Below are 9,241 nucleotides of genomic sequence, written 5' to 3'. Positions count from 1 at the left end.
CCTCTTGCTGGGACTCACCCACAAACAGGACAAAGCCTGGCCTGTTGAGGAGTGACGGACTCCATCCTAGCTGGAGGGGTGCTCTCATCTTATCTACGAACATAGACAGGGCTCTAACTCCTCTAGCTCCACAATGAAATAGGGTGCAGGCCAGGCAGCAGGCTGTTAGCCAGCCTGCCAGCTTAGTGGAGTCTGCCACTAGCACAGTGTCGTGTCTTTGGGGTACCATTAAACTGAAGACATGTTTATCAATTAACTCCCTGTAATTATTATCACGCGATTAAACTGATTAATCGTTTAATTGTAATTAACTAGGAGATCGGGGCACCAAGGAGAATATTCAGATTACAAAGCTATGATTTTCCTAATATAACTTTTCTATATTATAATATTATATTCTATTATAGTATAGGCCGATTATCTTCTGGTTTAAATGGTGTATTTTACCTCGAGTTCAGTCTCATTCCAAACGTCGTAAATTGTTGTATCCTCACGAACCCAGTCTTTACTAAAATCATCCATACATCAATTGTCTTAAAACCTGTTAGGGCTAGGGGGCAGTATTGACACGGCTGGATAAAAAACGTACCCGATTTAATCTGGTTACCACTCCTACCCAGTAACTAGAATATGCATATACTTATTACATATGGATAGAAAACACCCTAAAGTTTCTAAAACTGTTTGAATGGTGTCTGTGAGTATAACAGAACTCAAATGGCAGGTCAAAACCTGAGAGATTCCTTTACAGGAAGTGGCCTGTCTGACCATTTCTGGAACTTCTTTGCCATCTCTATCTTTTACTAAGGATCTCTGCTCTAACGTGACACTTCCTACGTCGTCCATAGGCGCTCAGAGCCCGAGAAAAACCTGAATGTCGTCATCCCAGCCCCAGGCTGAAACACATTATCGCCTTTCTCAAGTGGCCGATCAAGGGACTCTGGGCTTAGGCGCGTGACCTGACCGCCCCCGTCTTTGTGATTTTTTCCTCTGTTTGCCGAAAAGGAGATTCCCGGTCGGAATATTATCGCTTTTCTACGAGAAAAATGGCATAAAAATTGATTTTAAACAGCGGTTGACATGCTTCGAAGTACGGTAATGGAATATTTAGAATTTTTTTGTCACGAATTGCGCCATGCGCGCGACCCTTCTTTATCATTTCGGATAGTGTCTGGAACGCACGAACAAAACGCCGCCATTCGGATATAACGATGGATTATTTTGGACCAAACCAACATTTGTTATTGAAGTAGCAGTCCTGGGAGTGCATTCTGACGAAGACAACAAAAGGTAATCAAACTTTTATAATAGTAAATATCATTATGGTGAGTGCTAAACTTGCCGGGTGTCTAAATAGCTAGCCCGTGATGCCTGGGCGATGTACTTAGAATATTGCAAAATGTGCTTTCACCAAAAAGCTATTTTAAAATCGGACATATCGAGTGCATAGAGGAGGTCTGTATCTATAATTCTTAAAATAATTGTTATGCTTTTTGTGAACGTTTATCGTGAGTAATTTAGTAAAATGTTAGCGAATTCCCCGGAAGTTTGCGGGGGGTATGCTAGTTCTGAACGTCACATGCTAATGTAAAAAGCTGGTTTTTGATATAAATATGAACTTGATTGAACAAAACATGCATGTATTGTATAACATAATGTCCTAGGGTTGTCATCTGATGAAGATCATCAAAGGTTAGTACTGCATTTAGCTGTCTTCTGGGTTTTTGTGACATTATATGCTAGCTTGAAAAATGGGTGTCTGATTATTTCTGGCTTGGTACTCTGCTGACATAATCTAATGTTTTGCTTTCGTTGTAAAGCCTTTTTGAAATCGGACAGTGTGGTTAGATTAACGAGAGTCTTGTCTTTAAATAGCTGTAAAATAGTCATATGTTTGAGAAATTGAAGTAATAGGATTTTTAAGGTTTTGAAAATCGCGCCACAGGCTTCAAGTGGCTGTTACGTAGGTGGGACGAATTCGTCCCGCCTAGCCCATAGAGGTTAAAATCATTTATTTACTACACTAAGTAATTAACAGAAAACATACAAACGGTAATTATCGTCACAAAGGATTTGTAGGGTAATGTGCCCTAATGGCTAACAGGCATGGCTGGTCTGTTAGACAATGGGTCATAAACGGTCAGCTGAGGAGGTACACAGAGTTCATTAATATTAACAATTGACAATTGAACGCTCACTCATTCGGGAACAATTGCAATCAATATATATTTACGCTCAGTGTGTCGTCGGGATCCTTGTTCGAGCGTCGTTCTGATGGAGAGTTCTCTCTCTCTCTCTCTCTTTTAGAATGGTACTTTCAAAGCGACATTCATTAATGTCGTTATAGAATGGATGTTTCGTTGGTCCTCGCGTTCAATGATATAATTTACTTAGCTGTAGACTAATAATTAATATCAAAGACTTGTTCTTATTCTGTCGCTATCAATAGTCTAAAAGTTAACCACGTGGTATAGTTCACTTTCAGTAGAGGAATTGGATGGTAAAACCTATTGGCCATGGAGTGGAGGCCTGGTCTGGAGAAATGTAGCTCAGGGTATAGTTTTATAGTGACCCTTGAACAGGCTTGTCAAATGACGCCTGGTCCTGTCTGTGTCCCTTGGGGGCGTGCCGATGGCTGAGTGAAGCTTGGTACAGAAATCCAATTCTATCACATTAACATCAGTACATAGCATCTCAATGTATTACAAATAGCTTTATCCTTATTAATACATTTTATACAACCATTATGATTCAAGTCTCAAGCTGAGGCTATTATATAAACAGTGTTATGGTAATATGGCTATATTGTCTCTTCTGAGTATCACAAAATTGTACCAAGCGGACCAGTTCGTAGCTGGATTCTTCACCAATCTTCCATACCTTCTCCAGAACACAAATGTCGCTTGGCTCCCCAATTCTGTGAGTTGGAAGAATTTCCTGTGTCTCTCTATGGGCCATGTGGCCAGAGACTTCTCCTGGAATTTTACCACTCCTTCACACAGGGACTGGGTGGGGGAAGGTAGGTTGGGGGATGGTGCAAAAGGGAGGGGGTCAACTGTCCTCCCTGTACCAAAAGAGGCCAACGTCATGACAACAGTCAGCGTAGTCAGCTCAGCTTTCCCCATTGAGACCGTGTCTGTGCCTCGATCTAGGTTGGGCAAAATTAAAAATGGCGGTGTTCGCTTTAGCAATCTCACTAGTATAAAGACCTCCTCCATTCCTGCCATTATTGAAAGAGATTGTGATACCTCACATCTCAAAATTGGGTTACTTAATGTTAGATACCTCACTTCCAAGGCAGTTATAGTCAATGAACTAATCACTGATCATAATCTTGATGTGATTGGCCTGACTGAAACATGGCTTAAGCCTGATGAATTTACTGTGTTAAATGAGGCCTCACCCCCTGGTTACACTAGTGACCATACCCCCCGTGCATCCGGCAAAGGCGGAGGTGTTGCTAACATTTACGATAGCAAATTTCAATTTACAAAAAAAAACACTGACGTTTTCGTCTTTTGAGCTTCTAGTCATGAAATCTATGCAGCCTACTCACTTTTTATAGCTACTGTTTACAGGCCTCCTGGGCCATATGCAGTGTTCCTCACTGAGTTCCCTGAATTCCTATCGGATCTTGTAGTCATAGCAGATAATATTCTAATTTTTGGTGACTTTAACATTCACATGGAAAAGTCCACAGACCCACTCCAAAAGGCTTTCGGAGCCATCATCGACTCAGTGGGTTTTGTCGAACATGTCTCTGGACCTACTCACTGCCACAGTCATACTCTGGACCTAGTTTTGTCCCATGGAATAAATGTTGTGGATCTTAATGTTTTTCCCCATAATCCTGGATTATCGGACCACCATTTTATTGTGTTTGCAATTGCAACAAATAATCTGCTCAGACCCCAACCAAGGAGCATTAAAAGTCGTGCTATAAATTCTCAGACAACCCAAAGATTCCTTGATGCCCTTCCAGACTCCCTCTGCCTACCCAAGGACGTCAGAGGACAAAAATCAGTTAACCACCTAACCGAGGAACTCAATTTAACCTTGCGCAATACCCTAGATGCAGTTGCACCCCTAAAAATGTAAAACATCTGTCATAAGAAACTAGCTCCCTGGTATACAGAAAATACAAGAGCTCTGAAGCAAGCTTCCAGAAAGTTGGAACGGAAATGGCGCCACACCAAACTGGAAGTCTTCCGACTAGCTTGGAAAGACAGTACCGTGCAGTATCGAAGAGCCCTCACTGCTGCTCGATCATCCTATTTTTCCAACTTAATTGAGGAAAATAAGAACAATCCGAAATTTCTTTTTGATACTGTCGCAAAGCTAACTAAAAAGCAGCATTCGCAAATGGAGGATGGCTTTCACTTCAGCAGTAATACATTTAGGAACTTCTTTGAGGAAAAGATCATGATCATTAGAAAGCAAATTACGTACTCCTCTTTAAATCTGGGTATTCCTCCAAAGCTCCATTGTCCTGAGTCTGCACAACTCTGCCAGGACCTAGGATCAAGGGAGATACTAAATTGTTTTAGTACTATATCTCTTGACCTCCAAACCCTCAAGCTGCATACTGGACCCTATTCCAACTAAACTACTGAAAGAGCTGCTTCCTGTGCTTGGCCCTCCTATGTTGAACATAATAAACGGCTCTCTATCCACCGGATGTGTACCAAGCTCACTAAAAGTGGCAGTAATAAAGCCTCTCTTGAAAAAGCCGAATCTTGACCCAGAAATTATAAAAAACTATCGGCCTATATCGAATCTTCCATTCCTCTCAAATATTTTAGAAAAAGCTGTTGCACAGCAACTCACTGCCTTCCTGAAGACAAACAATGTATACGAAACGCTTCAGTCTGGTTTTAGACCCCATCATAGCACTGAGACTGCACTTGTGAAGGTGGTAAATGACCTTTTAATGACGTCAGACCGAGGCTCTGCATCTGTCCTCGTGCTCCTAGATCTTAGTGCCGCTTTTGATACCATCGATCACCACATTCTTTTGGAGAGATTGGAAACCCAAATTGGTCTACATGGACAAGTTCTGGCCTGGTTTAGATCTTATCTGTCGGAAAGATATCAGTTTGTCTCTGTGAATGGTTTGTCCTCTGACAAATCAATTGTACATTTCGGTGTTCCTCAAGGTTCCGTTTTAGGACCACTATTGTTTTCACTATATATTTTACCTCTTGGGGATGTCATTCGAAAACATAATGTTAAATTTCACTGCTATGCGGACGACACACAGCTGTACATTTCAATGAAACATGGTGAAGCCCCAAAATTGCTCTCGCTAGAAGCCTGTGTTTCAAACATAAAGAAGTGGATGGCTGCAAACTTTCTACTTTTAAACTCGGACAAAACAGAGATGCTTGTTCTAGGTCCCAAGAAACAAAGAGATCTTCTGTTGAATCTGACAATTAATCTGGATGGTTGTACAGTCGTCTCAAATAAAACTGTGAAGGACCTCGGCGTTACTCTGGACCCTGATCTCTCTTTTGAAGAACATATCAAGACTGTTTCAAGGACAGCTTTTTTCCATCTACGTAACATTGCAAAAATCAGAAACTTTCTGTCCAAAAATGATGCAGAAAAATGAATCCATGCTTTTGTTACTTCTAGGCTGGACTACTGCAATGCTCTACTTTCTGGCTACCCGGATAAAGCACTAAACAAACTTCAGTTAGTGCTAAATACGGCTGCTAGAATCCTGACTAGAACCAAAAAAATTGATCATATTACTCCAGTGCTAGCCTCCCTACACTGGAGTCCTGTTAAGGCAAGGGCTGATTTCAAGGTTTTACTGCTAACCTACAAAGCATTACATGGGTTTGCTCCTACCTATCTTTCCAAGTTGGTCCTGCCGTACATACCTACACGTACGCTACGGTCACAAGACGCAGGCCTCCTAATTGTCCCTAGAATTTCTAAGCAAACGGCTGGAGGTAGGGCTTTCTCCTATAGACCTCCATTTTTATGGAATGGTCTGCCTACCCATGTGAGAGACGCAGACTCAGTCTCAACCTTTAAGTCTTTACTGAAGACTTATCTCTTCAGTAGGTCCTATGATTAAGTATAGTCTGGCCCAGGAGTGTGAAGGTGAACGGAAAGGCTGGAGCAACGAACCGCCCTTGCTGTCTCTGCCTTGCCGGTTCCCCTCTTTCCACTGGGATTCTCTGCCTCTAACCCTATTACAGGGGCTGAGTCACTGGCTTACTGGTGTTCTTCCATGCCGTCCATGGGAGGGGTGCGTCACTTGAGTGGGTTGAGTCACTGACGTGGTCTTCCTGTCTGGGTTGGCGCCCCCCCCTTGGGTTGTGCCATGGCGGAGATCTTTGTGGGCTATACTCGGCCTTGTCTTAGGACGGTAAGTTGGTGGTTGTAGACATCCCTCTAGTGGTGTGGGGGTTGTGCTTTGGCAAAGTGGGTGGGGTTATATCCTGCCTGTTTGGCCCTGTCCGGGGGTATCATCGGATGGGGCCACAGTGTCTCCTGATCCCTCCTGTCTCAGCCTCCAGTATTTATGCTGCAGTAGTTTATGTGTCGGGGGGCTAGGGTCAGTCTGTTACATCTGGAGTATTTATCTTGTCTTAACCGGTGTCCTGTGTGAATTTAAATATGCTCTCTCTAATTCTCTCTTTCTTTCTCTCTCTCGAAGGATCTGAGCCCTAGGACCATGCCTCAGGTCTACCTGGCATGGTGACTCCTTGCTGTCCCCAGTCCACCTGGCCGTGCTGCTGCTCCAGTTTCAACTGTTCTGCCTGCGGCTATGGAACCCTGACCTGTTCACCGGACGTGCTTGTTGCACCTTCGACAACTACTATGATTATTATTATTTGACCATGCTGGTCATTTATGAACATTTTAACATCTTGACCATGTTCTGTTATAATATCCACCCGGCACAGCCAGAAGAGGACTGGCCACCCCTCATAGCCTGGTTCCTCTCTTTTTCTTCCTAGGTTTTTGCCTTTCTAGGGAGTTTTTCCTAGGGAGTTTTTCCTAGCCACCGTGCTTCTTTCACATGCATTGCTTGCTGTTTGGGGTTTTAGGCTGGGTTTCTGTACAGCACTTTGAGATATCAGCTGATGTACGAAGGGCTATATAAATACATTTGATTTGATTTGATTTGATCAACGAGCTGGCAAAGTGGAAAAATCTACCGTTCTGCTCCATGGGCGCCGATGACGTGGATGTCCATTAAGGCAGTCCCCCCTCACCTCTCTGATTCAGAGGGGTTGGGTTAAATGAGGAAGACACATTTCAGTAGAATACATTCAGTTGTACAACTGACCTGGTATCCCCATTCCCTCCTACAAGGGGGTTAGAATATGTAACATGAACATCCACATCATCCACCTCTCTCCACCAGTCAATGGTTTGGAATGTAATGAAATAGGGGTCGAGGTAAAGGGTTTGTCATGTCACATTGCTTCATCAACATCCTGGAGAGCACCACTCAAATCCCACACAGCTGTGTCAACACCACAGTAGAATAAGCATTCAGAAAGAGATACCTAAATGAATCATTAATGCAAGGCAGTAACATTTTTCCACACTGTGTGTCGTCATTGTATGGCTGTTTCGGGTTTGGGAATATTCGTGTCTAGCCGCCGTGGTAACAAACGTGATTTTCTTGTAACAGTGACACAAGCTAGAGTGGATTCTTTACCTTAAACACACACAGACAAAGACCTTGAAAAGTGCCTCCCGAGTGGGCAGTGGTCTAAGGAACTGTATCGCAGTGGTCTAAGGAACTGCATCACAGTGGTCTAAGGAACTGCATCACAGTGGTCTAAGGAACTGCATCCCAGTGGTCTAAGGAACTGCATCACAGTGGTCTAAGGAACTGCATCACAGTGGTCTAAGGAACTGCATCACAGTGGTCTAAGGAACTGCATCCCAGTGGTCTAAGGAACTGCATCACAGTGGTCTAAGGAACTGCATCGAGGTGGTCTAAGGAACTGCATCGAGGTGGTCTAAGGAACTGCATCACAGTGGTCTAAGGAACTGCATCGAGGTGGTCTAAGGAACTACATCGAGGTGGTCTAAGGAACTGGATCGAGGTGGTCTAAGGAACTGCTTCACAGTACTAGCGGCGTCACTACAGATCCGGGAGATCCATGAGGCGGCGCACACTTGGCCCAGCGTCGTCCGGGTTAGGGGAGGGTTTGGCCGGCTGGGATGTCCTTGTCCCATCGCGCTCTAATGACTCCTTGTGGCACGCTGACTTTGGTCGCCAGTCAGGATGAGGTGCGGCTTGGCGGGTTGTGTTTCGGAGGATGCATGGCTCTCGACCTTCGCCTCTCACAAGTCTGTACGGGAGTTGCAGCGATGGGACAAGACTGTAACTACCAATTGGGGAGAAAAAGGGGTAAAAAGTACAAACAAAAAATACAAAAAAATGTTTTCATTAAAACGATGTTTAAAATGTAGACTAGATTACCAGTTCAGACAGTTGGTTGTGTAGACCAGATTACCAGTTCAGACAGTTGGTTGTGTTGACTAGATTACCAGTTCAGACAGTTGGTTGTGTAGACTAGATTACCAGTTCAGACAGTTGGTTGTGTAGACTAGATTACCAGTTCAGACAGTTGGTTGTGTAGACTGGTTGGTTGTCTGACATCAGTGTTTGGAGAACGGTTTTCTTTGTTCCTCACAGGCATGTAATCTGAGAGAGACTTCCATCTGTCGAGAGCAGGCCAGGACACGCACATGCATGCCCACAACCTCCTGTATCTACCACCTCCTGTCTCTACAATCTCCTGTCTCTAAAACCTCCTGTCTCTACAACCTCCTGTCTCTACCACCTCCTGTCTCAACAACCTCCTGTATCTACCACCTCCTGTCTCAACAACCTCCTGTCTCTACAACCTCCTGTCTCAACAACCTCCTGTCTCTACAACCACCTGTCTCTACAACCTCCTGTCTCTACAACCTCCTGTCTCTACCACCTCCTCTCTTTACAACCTCCTGTCTCTACAACCTCCTGTCTCTACAACCACCTGTCTCTACAACCTCCTGTCTCAACAACCTCCTGTCTCTACAACCTCCTGTATCTACCACCTCCTGTATCTACCACCTCCTGTCTCTACAACCTCCTGTCTCTACAACCTCCTGTATCTACCACCTCCTGTCTCTACAATCTCCTGTCTCTAAAACCTCCTGTCTCTACAACCTCCTGTATCTACAACCTCCTCTCTCTACAACCTCCTGTCTCAACAACCTC

This window comes from Salmo salar, chromosome ssa17, assembly GCF_905237065.1.
Source record: "Salmo salar chromosome ssa17, Ssal_v3.1, whole genome shotgun sequence".
NCBI classification, from domain to species: Eukaryota; Metazoa; Chordata; class Actinopteri; order Salmoniformes; family Salmonidae; genus Salmo; species Salmo salar.
This window is presented reverse-complemented; position numbering follows the sequence as displayed.